The sequence below is a fragment of the Pseudonaja textilis genome, chromosome 2, assembly GCF_049901715.1.
Source record: "Pseudonaja textilis isolate UNSWEBS1 chromosome 2, rPseTex1.2, whole genome shotgun sequence".
In the NCBI taxonomy this organism is placed as follows: domain Eukaryota; kingdom Metazoa; phylum Chordata; class Lepidosauria; order Squamata; family Elapidae; genus Pseudonaja; species Pseudonaja textilis.
In genome coordinates this window covers 203,188,848-203,203,188 of record NC_141991.1, presented here as the reverse complement: position 1 = coordinate 203,203,188, position 14,341 = coordinate 203,188,848, and the positions used below count along the sequence as shown (strand labels likewise).

Sequence of the window (14,341 nt, the reverse complement as noted above, 5' to 3'; positions counted from 1 at the left end):
CTTCAAATAAGAGCGTGCTTTTCAGTGCTGTAGAATGCTGCCAAGAAATAGAAGTCCAATAAAAGCTAGCAATAACCAACCCCAAAACCTAGAAAAAAAACAACCAGGGTACAGAACTTCACGAAGGACTCAGAGATTACTGAACTGCTTTGCTTCCTGCAAAGCTCTTCATCATTGAGGACTGATTTTTGTCCCTTATGGGAGGGGCAATCACCTCCCAGCCTTACTCCCGAGTCACCCCTTCTGCTTCAACTGCTCTCGCCTTCTAGCAGCTCTGTGTACACACGCACTGGGAACAGGCTCCCCAGGGTCCTCTGCTTCACTGCTGCCAGACTCCAAAAGCTCCAAAGGCAGCACCCCACTCTCAGATGGTCCTGGCCCCATCCCTGCATTGGATGTAGGATCCTCATCCAAGTCCTCGCCAAATTCCCTGACTGGTTCCCTTTCGTCTTCACTGTCTGATACCTCCGCCATCCACACCAGCTGCTGGTGAACCACCACACTTCTGTCACACATTATTTGACTCTGGATAATACAGTCAGAATCTTGGCCTCTCTCATAAATCTGTTTTGAAAAATATCAAGCCACCCATGCAGCTTGTATTTATCTAATCAAACACCATTCAAGCCTATGATCCTGCTGAGATTTAACAGAGAGACTGTAATCTCTGTGTACCTCATCTCAGATGAAAACTACCAAATTCAGTTGGCCTTTTTCCAGGTAAGTCTGTTTCACACTGCAGCCTTAGGCATGTGAGAGCAATCTGAAAAGCTTTTGATAAATTTCTGGGTATGCTATTCAGCTCTTCTATTCTTCAGGCAGTCTCTATGCTCAGAGCACCGGGACAATCTAATTTACAGCTATAGTTCACCTGAGAGTAGAGTATTGAGGTATTGATGTAGTTATATTTGATTATGTGCCACAAAGTGCATGTCAACATCCACCCATCATGCTATAGGTCATCCTTCTTCCCCTCTTGACTTCCATTCTTCTCAGCATTGCTATAATAATGTGTCCTAAATATGATAATGTGAACCCAATAATTTGTGCCTTAACTGAAATCTTTGGACTGATTTATTATGTTTATTTGTTTGTTTTCTTGTTAGAAATAGGGAGTTGCCATTGCTAAACCAGGCAGACAAACAATCAGGATTAAGTGTCTGCAAATCAGGGGTGAAATCAGGAGAGGTGATAGGGATGATTTCAATCAGTAAAAAGTCACCCCTGGTTGCTATTACTATTATACCAAATATCCCAAGCCACGCCCACAGAGCCAGTAGGGGAAAAAATTGAATTTCACCCCTGCTGCAAACACCAAATCACCACAACCATATGCCCTGTGCATTAGCAGCCACACTGCACTCCAACAGAAATGTTTTGAGAAAAGTACATACTTTAGTTTTATTAATACTGGGATTGCATTATTACTTATGAAAATGTATGGAATTTTTTCTCCCCCCCAAAGTGTTTTATCATTATGGCTATCTGCTTAAATTAATTGGTTCTAGCATTTATTGTTCAACAAGAGTAAAAAAATATTTTAACTAAAAATCAAGCATGTGTATTTTTGAATCAACACTTTTACTAATAATACATGGATTTTAAAAACTCAATTTTAGCCAAGGCAACACAAGAAATTTTAAAAATTTGGTGGTTGCAAAATTTAATTCTTATGAGTTTATTTTATCCACAGTCCCTCTAAATAAAGGTAAGCATCCCTGCATTTTCAGGTCTCAAACTTGTTTCTCTATTTTGAGTAAATTACCTCAGAGAAAACAAAATGTCCTTTGTGGATTAATAAAAGATGGTTCTGTGTTAAAAGTTGGATTATTACTTGAGTGATCTCCAAACCCAACATTTAAGAGATTTCCACTAGTTTCTTTAAAGCATAATCAAAAAGTAATTTCTTGAACAGACTTGCCTTTGCTCTGCACTTTATTGTGTAGGACTTGAAACTGTGCAGTTCTGTATAATTTAAGATTCATCACAGATACTATTCTTATTCATGCAAGGTCCAAAGCATGTTTTCCAGATCATTTTTGGAATGTACACAGTCTTAATAATTTTGTGATGATACTTTGGCATGAACAGAGACAAAGCATGCAAAAAAATAATCATCATGTTGGTTTCTTGCAGGCAAAAGTAAATGAAGTTTGCTAAATATGTGCCTTGCCAAGAAATAAGGCACAACACTAATGTTCTTAATGAAGTGCAAAGGAACAGCACAATATCTAACAGAACAGTCTGAAATTGCACATAATTCTTTCCTTCACCTCCCAAAGAATAATAAACGCTTTTGGAAGAAGACTGAAAATTCCAGGAAAGCAGGAAATCAAACAGACAGTTGGTATCATATATTTATTTGTTATTATTTGTTAAATAATGAATGCTTTTAAAGAAAAATTTAACTGTTCTAAAATTTGGGGGGGGGGAGTGTTTTCTCCCAATAGGGTTAAACAAATTTGAAATAATATAGGAAATCCTTTTAATATAAATTATAACAGTTATGGAGATTAGGGAAAAACAAAAGCATGACAACTGCAGAGAACACACAAGTTAGAGTGCAAATGGACAATAAGATTATTATAACAGTAAAGGAATTCACTTTCCTAGGCTTTAGGAACATGAAGTCCTTTACTCCATTGACCAAAGTGGTGACTACAGCCCAGAGGTGTTATTCAGCAGGTTCTGACCAGTTCTGGAGAACCGGTAGCGGACATTTTGAGTAGTTCGGAGAACCGGCAAATACCACCTCTGGCTGGAGATTTTACAGTATCCTTCCTCTGCCACATCCACCAAGCCGTGCCCACAGAACCGGTAATAAAAATTTTTGAATCCCACTACTGATACAGCCCTGAGAACAGAAAGTGTATAGCACTTGGAACAATTGCAGTGTCTGGCATAAATAACATCTGGAAGAGTAAAGACATCAGCCTCATAACCAAATGCAACTTAGTTAATGCAGCATTTTTTTCCAATTGTTACTTATGGATGCAAAACTTGGACTCTGAAAAAGGCAAATAGCAGAAAGATGGATGCAAACTGGGGTGCTAGAGGTGACTATTATGCATCCCATGGACCGCAAAAATAACAAACAAACATATTCTAGACCAAAACTCACCAAACACATCACCTGAAGCCAAGATCACCAACAGAGACTGTCATACTTTGGTCATGTTTTGAGAGCTGACTCACTCAAAAAATCAATCATGCTGGGAGTGATTAGAGGACAAAGGAGAAGGGCCACTCCACTGGCTGGACACTATAAAATATGACATTGAGATGACCATGGCAAATCTGAAGGAGACAGTGTAAGACAGAGGGGCATGGAGAGTCCTGTTCCATAGAGTGGCCGAGGGTCAAATAGGACTGAATGGCTGATGACGGTGACAATATGGTAGCTGATGTACAGCAAACTCTCACTGACCTAGCAAAAGTGTGAACTATGCTTTGAAACATCCTTAAATACTTCAGTGAAAACTGAAACTGATTATCCAAGGGTACAATGGAATTAAGATCTGAGGAAGATTTGATATGAAAAACGCATCCATGAGAAAACATTGAGTGAACAAAACTGAGCAGGACTGTGTACTACAGTCCACTACATGGCTCCCAACCTATGAGGGGGATTGGAATGTGACCCTCTCCCAGTCTTGGCCTACCTTACAAGGCTGTAACAATAACATAAGCAAATCTTTGTGTCATCTTAAGTTCCTCACATGGAAGACAGATACAACTGTAATAAGCTGAGAGAATAGAATGTACACATTTTTATTCTAAATGTTTTCTTTTTCCAGTTCTCTTTTCCACTACCTTTTACAAATAGGTGAGGAAGATACAGAGATTTTACTCCACACAAGCAAGACGGAAATTCTAGACAGTAACACTGGTTTTTGTTTGTTTGATATGTCAGTCAGTCAGCCAAGCAGCCAGCCTGTCACCAGCCAAGCCAACAGTCCAGGACATTTGTTTTATTTATTGCTTAGCAAGACAGGGTGCCAGGCTGATACCAGTGGCTGACTGAGTCAGCAACTGCCACAAATTACAGAATAGCTATGAGAGGGAACAAAGAAAAGTTCAGGATTTTGGCAACAGGAAAGCTGTCTCTCTATTTCCAATTTGGAAGGTGAAGCTAAACAGATGCAAAATTGTTCCTTTCTCTGCCTTCTCTTTTCAAGAGAGTATTCATATGGCACGAGCAAAATGCATTCAAGGCTCCTAAGGAAAGTAGTTAGTTATTCTGGTTACTTTATTTAGAACCTCCTCACATTTCTATGGAAATAGAGGAATTACTAGAAAGTGAAGAACTGAGCTTCTTGTTGGGTTAATCTATTTAACATGACCAAATGATGTGGACTGATAGATTGGCTGAAGTTTTGCTAAATGAAGAGATCAAAATTTTCGGAGATTCCAAAATTCAAATTGATAAGTCCTTGAAACCTACTAGATCAGACTACTTCTAAAGGTATAGGGAAAAAAGGAAATCTGTTCATTGATGTGGCAATACCTGAAGTTAGTCAGATTAATGAAATGTTTTTCAAGAGAGAAAATAACAAAATATTGAGATTTACAAATTATGGGGGGAAATCAGTACTAATACCTACTGAAATTTGAATTTTGGTGTACTGTCATATTTTAAACTATGTATCAAACTCCCTTAATTTTGGGAAAAAACTCCTATTTAGAACAGCTTACATTATATGGCATTACCGTCATAACTCGTAGGTCCTTGGCTGTGACCTGAATCATGTAGACAACACTGTAGTTAACACTAATGGACCCAGCCCATTAGATTGTGATATTCATTTAAGCATTTATAATAAGATGCATTTATACTCCCTTTTAATGCATTACATACATATCAATTAGCAGTTACATATACTGTAAAAATGGTTCAGATATTTTATAGGAGAATGTTTTCGACATGGATGTAACTAAGTGAAAGATGTGGAAGTGTAAAACCTCCAATTTATTCCTAGACACCATTCTTGTCTCTGTTTATTCTTTCTTAGCCCTCTCAATGCATTTCAGTCATCATCATGATTTCCATCCTTTTTCTACTCAGCAATTCTATTCATTCCATTGTAGAATCATATCCCAATGGCCAGCTGAGCATCTTAATGTAACATTTGCTCTCTGTGTTCATCCATAATTCACTCGTGCAATGGAAAATATATGCTGAAATTCATTCTGATGATCTACCCTTACATTATGCTAAAATGCCTCTTAGTCCCATTGCAATTGCATGACAATGTGCCTGAGTCTTGTCTGTTCCCCCTAGTAATTTTATGACTAACATTGAAAGAGGTAATGATAAGGGTTTAAATAAGCAGATGGAATTTTTTACTCAAAGGAGTCCTACAGGATGGTAAGCACAGGAAGCCAACCTGAATCCAAGGCAAGCATTGGGAGCCAGTATGAATCCAAGAAAGTTATCTATTCTTTCCCAGCACAAGACACAACTGATACAACTAAACAATGCTTTCTTTAAGGAAAGCAAGAATTAGACAGCATCTAAAGCACAAAACCTCAATGTTCTTATTCAAAGGTTTTTCACATGGAGAAGTCATTGTCCTCCTTTGATTCCCAAACAATGTGAAAAAGAAGCGAGGAAGGAAGGAAGGAAGGAAGGAAGGAAGGAAGGAAGGAAGGAAGGAAGAAAGAAAGAAAGAAAGAAAGAAAGAAAGAAAGAAAGATTCTTCATTTTTAGACAACCCATTCAGGCTTATGCTGCAGTACTATTTATGCTTATGTAAGTAAGACACTTACTTCCCAGAGGGCACGTCTATGGTTTCATAGTTTAGGAGTTTCAGATCTGAGCTGCAATCCAGATAATCAGTAGACAGTAGCAAAGAGAGGCAGAAAAAGTATATCACTGATATTTAATGATTGTCTGGACTTTATGGTTCAGATCTGATAGCATTATTGCAGTTAGTGGAATTTCTTCTTCCTGCTATCAGAGAAGTGAATGCATTAAATTAAATGGTAATTCAATTGCATCAGTAGTTTGACAAGGACTGATGAAAACAATCCATTCTCTCACACAGAAATCTGGCAGAAAGCAAACATTTCTTCTAAAGAATTTATGAGACATATAAAATGATGTAAAACCATTTGAAAACAGGTGGGGAGGGACAAAGCCTGAGGCTTTTAGTTGATGAATGACAAGCACTTATCTAGAAAGATTTATGAAATTAGTAAACTCGTCATAAAACAGGGCTTACAATGGATTTTATTTTTATTTTTTGCCCTGGAATATAGAGTTTTCTCAGTGAAGTTGACTATTGCTTAAAGATCCATTGTAGTTGATTTATATCTCATTACATAAGACAATTTCTTTCGTTCTCACTTTTCTGATTTTTCTCCATTCCCACATGCAACAGAGATAGTGAGAGGATTCCACGCAAAAGAGACTAACCATTTGGCTGTGGGGAAATGTAGGAGTATTTCTTGAAGACATAGGTGCCCTAAGTCCAGTTCAAAGGCAGTTAGTGCTTCATAGTCAAGGAGGACCTCCCAAACAATCCCAAAAGCTTTAACATCTGTACCAGTGGTGTGCGAAAGGGAGGGCAGCATTTCAACTTTTTCTGAAACAAGTGAAAGATTATGGATATAACACTGCCAAACACACTTTTGATCTTCACAAGAACTCTATGCAGTGGATTTGACTGAGCATCGTTAACTCATAAAATGTCACCATATGATGAATGAGGATTTGCATTGGGTCCCTCTGATTAAAGTGGCTGCAACTAACAAATAAGCAACAAAAGCCCACTTCGCTAACTTTTGTTATTTTCTGGATATTGCAATATAAAATAGGCCTGTTAACTCTGATGGTTTTTTTAAAAAAAAAACAGTAAATAAGCAAGTAAATATTAAATTTACTTAATATTTCTCTAATGTTATTAATATTTATTTAAATCTATCTACTGGGATCTTTGGATTAAAACAAACAGTGACCTTTCTTCTTTCACACATTGGAGGTCTGCTCTATTTTCCTTTCCCTTAAAAGAAACTTGGAGCGAAATTGGACTCAAAAATAGGAAAAAATTGGGAAACCAAATTAAATGCTGAGAGAGGAATGGCTGCTGCAGCAGAGAAGTGGCTGGTGATCAGAGAAGAGTGAGTATGTTTACAACTCCCATCACTGAAACAGAGCTGGCCACACCCAGCAGGTCATCTACAGTAACTGTCTCTAAAGTGTTAGATGAGAATTGTTGCAAATTTTATACATCCTGAACCAAGGATGGGATAGAATTGACTCAAAGACAGAAAGACTACTTTTATGTCAGAACATTTAAGGCCTTTCCTTAACTTAGCTCCAGGACTTTCACATTTAAGTTGGCAACTAATGGCAACATTTTCATAGTGAGTCAAGATGTTGTGCTTCGTCAACAATTTGGTCAACATTCTTGTCAGGTGATTCCAGTAGTGGGATTCAAATAATTTAACAACTGGTTCTCTGCCCTAATGATTTCTTCCAACAACCAGTTCACTAAACTGCTCAGAAAGTTAACAACTGGTTCTCTTGAAATGGTGCAAACTGGCTGAATCCCACCACTGGGTGATTCCTGGGGCTGGATTCAACCTGGCACATTTTAAACATTTTAGACTAGCATACCCCTTGATCTCAAATCCCAGAGCATTGTCTCTAAGGGTAATTCTGTTTTGGGGTAGTAGAGTCTAGTTTTCAATCCAGTTCTCCCATTGTCTCTATGAACTAAACCTTCATTTGGGAAACTGACTCACTCTGAATTGCAACTGACCTGTGCAGAAGGGAGGAGAGTTCATGGTAAAGTGGGAGAAAGAACTCTTTCATAGCGCAACTCTGCTACTATCCACCTATCTGTTTGGTTGTACTTCAATTGATGTGATAAAGGAGATATCCCTCTTCTAAAATACTATACTATTAAATCTCTGTCCAAGAGGAGGCTGATCACCAGCTGATGTCAGCTGATCATTCTGAACATACCAACTCAAAATATTTGATAAATGAAAGTGAATATATATTTCTCAGGATAATGTTGCAGGATCCAATCTGGCTCAGTCATCAGAACCAGAAGTTTAGTCTTCTGAGCTTTCAGACTAGTGCTGGAGCCCATCCTCAGGGAACTTCTCTCTAGCAGAGTGTGTGCTTTGGGCTATTCTGGATTTATATGCAGTCTATTATATATTTATATGTTCTGATTTATATGCAGTCTGTTGTAGCTTTTTAGATGTTGATTGGGGTGTTGATGGCTGCTGATTAAGTCATTTGCTGTTGTTTCCCTTTTCAAAATATTTGCTCCAAACTACAGTGAATTTTGAAAGATGGCTAAACCCTCTGGGGTAGACATCTACTAAAACTTGCCTTCTTCCTCAACCCCAGCCCTAGAGCACATTAAGGAGAATTATTGATAGTTCTTGTCAATTAGTGATGTTTGATGGGAAGGAAGAGAAACAGGAGAAATTCAACAATCCTGGTAATCAACATACACATTCTTTTGGCAGAATTGAGTTTTCCACTGGATATCTACTTATATCAGTAGAGTTTTCTGTCAGTTCAAGAATTCATGGATAGCTATGTTGAGAAGAGCTTTTAATGATGACTTTGTTTTATTCATGTATTAGGAATTGAAATGAAGCTATTGTCAGGAACCAAATAGATAGTTTATCATTGTTAGGGCACAATTCATGGTATCAGCCCTTTGAGATAAACCAAGTGGAGACTAATGGAACTCTATTATTGCTGGACATATTAGCAGAATCTTGGAAGTAAAGATTCTCCACTATTTTTTATATATCAAAGAGTATCAAGGAGGGTAATCTTGAGGTTCTTTCTCACTCCCTCATATAACAGCTGTTGAATACATTCTTCAAAGCCATACCACTCTTCAAAGCCATACCACTTGTACATTTCAAGTAATCTCTTTTGATTCTCTTCAAATCCCACAGTTACTACATTAATCACATTGTTGGCACTGAAGATGCCAACTGACCGAGTATCTCACTGGCATAGAAACTAAACCCTCCATAGCAAGCCCAGTTATATAATCTCAGACTTTTGGGGTCTAATTAGTTGAAATTAAAATATAGAAACACAGTAGAATTGATTTTTTAAAAATCCATTTGTGTTGGGAAATTCTTGCCCAGTATCAAGTTTATTCTATTTTAAAGGTGACCATTACATTTTATAGTTTCTTTGATGGTGTGCTTGTCAGGCAAAAGGAAATAAGTTGGATATAATAAAAAGAGATTAAGCTACTATGGAAAAGATTGCCCTCCACTTGATTTGTTTGTTTTGGCTACAATTGCACAGAATATTTCAACAGCTAAGACAAAGGTTAAGCACAAGTAGCAGTAATTGATAATGGTAAACCACTTCTAACCATAGGAATAAAAGTACTTTATTGTCTGCTTGCGACAGCTGATCACAGGGAAGTGGAGTGTTTCATAATAACATTTATCACGTTATTTTGTAAAGATAACCAGATCTGAAAAGCAGCTTTAAATGTTTGGAAATCCTGTTCAATTAATGTTTAAAGCAGCTAAGGAAACTAAACAGAGAATATCCCACAACTGAAACATTTTTTTCTACAATATATTCTCTAAAGTGCAATTGTGCCTATGTGAGGCAGCTTAAATTCATCACGGGGAAGACCTTTTCATTGGGAAAATGATGTAGTCCTTTTTATCAAGACAAAGAGATGTGATTTGCCTTAATGAAACTTTGCACTGCCTTCTAGGCATGCCATCATCTTCTACCGAATGTCCTCTGGGTTCTTTCCTTCATTTGCAAAAGTTGGACAAGGAAAGCTTTCCAAGGAAAGCCCCAAAACACGGCACGATGGAAGCTTTTTTAAGTGTTTGCAGTCATCTATAGCATCTTCAATACTTGGAAAGTGGAAAGGATTTCCAGAGAATTCTAAAATGAGTGTTGCTCTCCTCCAAGCATCCTACAGCATTGACAAAAGGCAAAATGGTGACTTTTTTCACCCTTAGAATTGCCAAAGGAAAATGAGCAGGGTTTGGGGAAGCAGCGCAAAGAGAAGCACTGTAAAGCATCAAGACTATTTCTCTTTATTCTTAAAGGTCAGCAAGCTGTCTTGCTTCCTGAAGAAGCTTTGAGGGATGATTCACACAAACTTTGCGACCTCCTTCAGGTGTTATTATTATTTCAGGCCTAATGAAACCACAGTCTATGCTATTTTGAACGAAGTAAAGAGAAAAGAAGAATAATTAAAGAAATATGCAGAGAAGGTAAGTATTTCTCAACAAATTAAGCTTTTATAACAACCTTTAAAAGTAAGAGAAATGGAAATGATGAAACAAAAAAAATGAGTTTGAAAGAAGCGGCTAGCATGTGCATTTCAGAAAGAGAAAGAAAAGAATATTGAAATTTATATTGGAAATGTGAACAACAAGAAGGGACATTTTTATCATGCTTGAGGGTCATGGGAAAAAAATCTAGAAGATTATTGTCTCAAACACACACAATAATTCATAAGATTTTTAAGATTAATATAAAATTGAGACTAATTAATATAATTTTTTTCTTTTAGGTCTGAAGGACAAATATTTAAAAAAATCATATGTGCATGATAACTGCAGCAAGATTAGTATTCTTTCCATCTATGCACACAGATGGAAAAATTCGACCTTGCTCACAATGGAGAAACAATTGGTGAAGATGATGGAACTTGCTGAGATGGCTAAATTGACTTCTTTGATCAGAGAAAAGTCAATAGTTGCATACATTGCTGACTGGAAATTCCTTATGGACTTTTTGTGTAATACAGAAAAAATGAATTTAAGATTTATGGTTTTGATGATTCCACAGGATAGGTTATAGAAAAGAGAGAGTTATGTTGTAACCATAGAATAAAAAGTAAAGTTGTGATTGTACATATGACTGCTGTAAAGAAGATTGGAAACTACTTCTTTGCAGTTTTTTTCTTTTCTATTTTTCTTCCAGGCTGCTACATCGAGTCTGCTGCATTCAGCCAACTCTTCTATGCTACAGGGCAGTATTAAAGCAGATATAAACAATGGGTTTCAGTTCAGAAGAAGACATTCATTCTCTATCATATCCCAAGAGGGAAATGAGAGAAATAATGAGATGCAATTTGATGTGATGAGATTGGTGACACTGCTTAGCCTGCTTGTGAAAGGCAGTTGGACATTAAACCAAAGGAGACCAAAAGCCTAGATTATTTCAGTCCTGCTAAATAATTTATGTGATGATAGCCCACTTCATTATAAATTATAACTCATCATCATCATCAATATCATCAACATCCTAATGTTTTTCCTGCGGGTGCTGGGTCTACTTTTCAGATCAACAACTGCTATCTTGTGCAATCAAACACACCATCTGGATCCAACTGGGCATTTTTCATGTCCACATTTATTGTAGCTTGCCATCTTTGCCTTGACTTCCACATGGGCACTCGCTATCTATATTAAAATGGAAGGCAATGTAGGCAACGATGTGGGTTCTGCTCATAGAACATGGCCATACCACTGTAGGTATTTCTCCCACATTTTTTCTGATATTGACATGGTGCCCATTTGCTTATGAAGAGTGTCATAGCTGACATGGTCAAGGAGGCAATCCCTAACAATCAACAAAGTATGTGCATCTCTGTGGCATGTAAAATGGCTAGCACAATGTAGAGTTTCTGGGTGCACCATTATAAAATATAATATGTATCATTATAAAATATAAATGATGTAATAAAAAAAAGGATTGTTAAAGATTGATTTGACTTCCTTCAAGTCAAGCTTGACTTCTGGTGACATGATATTCTTTCACTAGTATGGATGAAGTTTGCCTTTGTCCAGACTTTTTTAAACTTTATTGTCCAGCTTATCCACTTCTGACCCTGCCTAACTTAGATATAAGATAAGATAGGACTTACCAATTCCAAGATCAGTTGCATTAATTGCTGCAACTGCATAAAACTGCCTGATAGTTCTCCAAAATTCCAGAGTTGAAATCTGTAATAACAAAACTATAGCAATAAAACAGGTTTGTCTACTGAGAATAGAAACTATTACAATTGATGCAGATGTTTTACACTGGTAAAAGGATCAAGTAGTAGCAGTAATAAATAAGAGTCTTGACAGAAAGCAATAATACACAAGATAACATTGGACTGTGTGAGTCATTGGCTTTATCTGAAATAAGACAGCTTCATAGGATTATATGGCCTTAAGAGCCACTTCTTATTGTGGTTGAATATGTGTTTCCCAGGCTTCATTAAAGAAAAGTGGCTGATATTTGCCTCTGAGGTTACATGTTTTTAAAAGCCTTTTTACTATCTCAGCAAAGTTTAGAGAGAAGTTATGTTCACTTGGGAGTCTGAAGAGTAAATCTCACTGTTCAGAATATTTTTAATTGCTCAAAATAGAATTTTTATAATACTTCTCTCCAGCAAGGCTACAAGCTCACCATCATTAGAAAATAATTAAGCTGTGAATATAAAGTTAGATGGTACCATGTCTTCCATAGGAAAAAAAATGAAAATTCAAAGTCTGTTTTTCATTACTGCGGTGTATAACTTAAGTGAATAAATAAATGCATGAAAATTGCTGGTCCCCCTTTGTCCTATTGCTCTACCCACTGCAACTATTCCCCAAACTTAAGTTCTTTTGACCTCAGTAGGGTATCTTCCCCTGGGATAGAGGGATCATAATCCAGAATAAAAGGGGAAATTCAACAATCAGTAATAAAAAGAATGATGTCCTTGGAATAAATCAATATTAAAACAATATCCAGAGTAGTGGGTCATTATAATGGCAAAGATTAGACTCACATATACCAAGTATCTGCTCCAGAAATGGCTTTGGCAATCACGCTTTCGATTAGAAAAGGCCATTTTAAACTCGTATTCTGACTTCAGTGGTTGTTGATTGGATTTAAACCCAAAGATCTAATTTTGCCAATTCTAGCTACTTTTAGGGAGATGCTGTATGTCCAATTCTTCATTACATTGGGTGAGAAAGGAAAAGTGAACTTCTTTGAACTTGCTTCAATAGTTGACCCTTTAAGGAAAGATGATGTTGTGGAAGTAGGCATCATCTTTTGGTAAGGAATGTCTTATAGGTAGCAGCTATGATGGCTCTATTCTGTGCATGATAAAATATGTTTTTGCATTTCAAAATAAAAGATACTGACAGTATTCTTTTCTCTTCTAACCAAAAAGAAGATATGGATTTGGGGACCAAGGGCATACAGGGTGCATGATAAGCCAATAGCTGCTATTTATTCCAGTTTTTTAAAGATTTATTAGACAGACCAGCTGCTTTGGCTTTCAGTAGGTAGCGCTTAGTATTTTGCCCTACTTTCAGTACATTATTTCATGGAATTTGGTGCAGGTGTGGGTTAAAAAATCAGTGAAAATCTAAAACATGACAACATTTAGAAGGCAGCATTTGAGGCAATTTATGGTGTAATTGGGGTTAAGTCTGTGCAATAATAAACTTCCTAACAGTGAGGATAATCAAAAACGTCATCAAAAAAGCACAATAAAGAATGTTCTTTCTGCACCAACTCAGAAAGCTCAAATTGCCCAAGGAACTGCTGATACAGGTCTACAGAGGAATTATTGAGTCTATCATCTGCACCTCTATCACTGTCTGGTTTGGTTCTACAGCCTAACAGGACAAAGACTTCAGAGAATAATTTGGACTGCAGAAAAAAACAATTATTACCAACCTGCCTTCAATCAAGGACTTGTATACTGCATGAGTCAAAAAGAGGGCTGTGAAAATAGTTACAGACCCCTCACATCCCAGACATCAACTGTTTCAACTCCTTCCCCCAAAACGACACAATAGAACGTTGCACACCAGAACAACTAGACGCAAGAAGTTTTTTCCTGAAAGCCATCACTCTGCTAAACAAATAATTCCCTCAACACTGTTCACCTATTACAAAGTCTGCACTACTATTACTGTTAATCTTCTCATCACTCCTTATCACCCATCCCCTCCAACTTGTGACTGTATAACTGTAACTTTGTTGCTTGTATCCTTATGATTTATATTGACTGTTTCCTAGTATGATTTGATTGCTTATTGTACCCTATGACTATCATTAAGTGTGGTACCTTATGATTCTTGACTCTTGACGAATATATCTTTTCTTTTATGTATACTGAGACCATTTTCACCAAGACAAACTCCTTGTGTGTTCAACCACACTATTCTATTCTATTCTATTCTATTCTATTCTATTCTATTCTATTCTATTCTATTCTATTCTATTCTATTCTATTCTATTCTATTCTATTTCTATTTCTATTTCTATTCTATTCTATTTCTATTCTATTCTATTCTATTCTATTCTATTCTATTT

General features: G+C 36.8%; 2 long non-coding RNA genes across 3 annotated transcripts in view; one reads left to right on the top strand and one right to left on the bottom strand.

The window, feature by feature from the left end:
* LOC148127326 (uncharacterized) overlaps positions 1 to 14,341 on the bottom strand; it is a 54,439-nt gene that overhangs the window by 14,404 nt on the left and 25,694 nt on the right. The window lies entirely within an intron of this gene.
* Positions 274 to 12,572, top strand: LOC113438532 (uncharacterized). 2 transcript variants are annotated; one of them, XR_015742223.1, is made up of 5 exons: positions 274 to 720; positions 2,137 to 2,343; positions 7,013 to 7,122; positions 10,072 to 10,239; positions 10,542 to 12,572. It is a non-coding gene; the product is annotated as an uncharacterized LOC113438532 (long non-coding RNA). The 2 variants fall into 2 exon arrangements; XR_015742222.1 differs by having other exon boundaries at positions 6,984 to 7,122.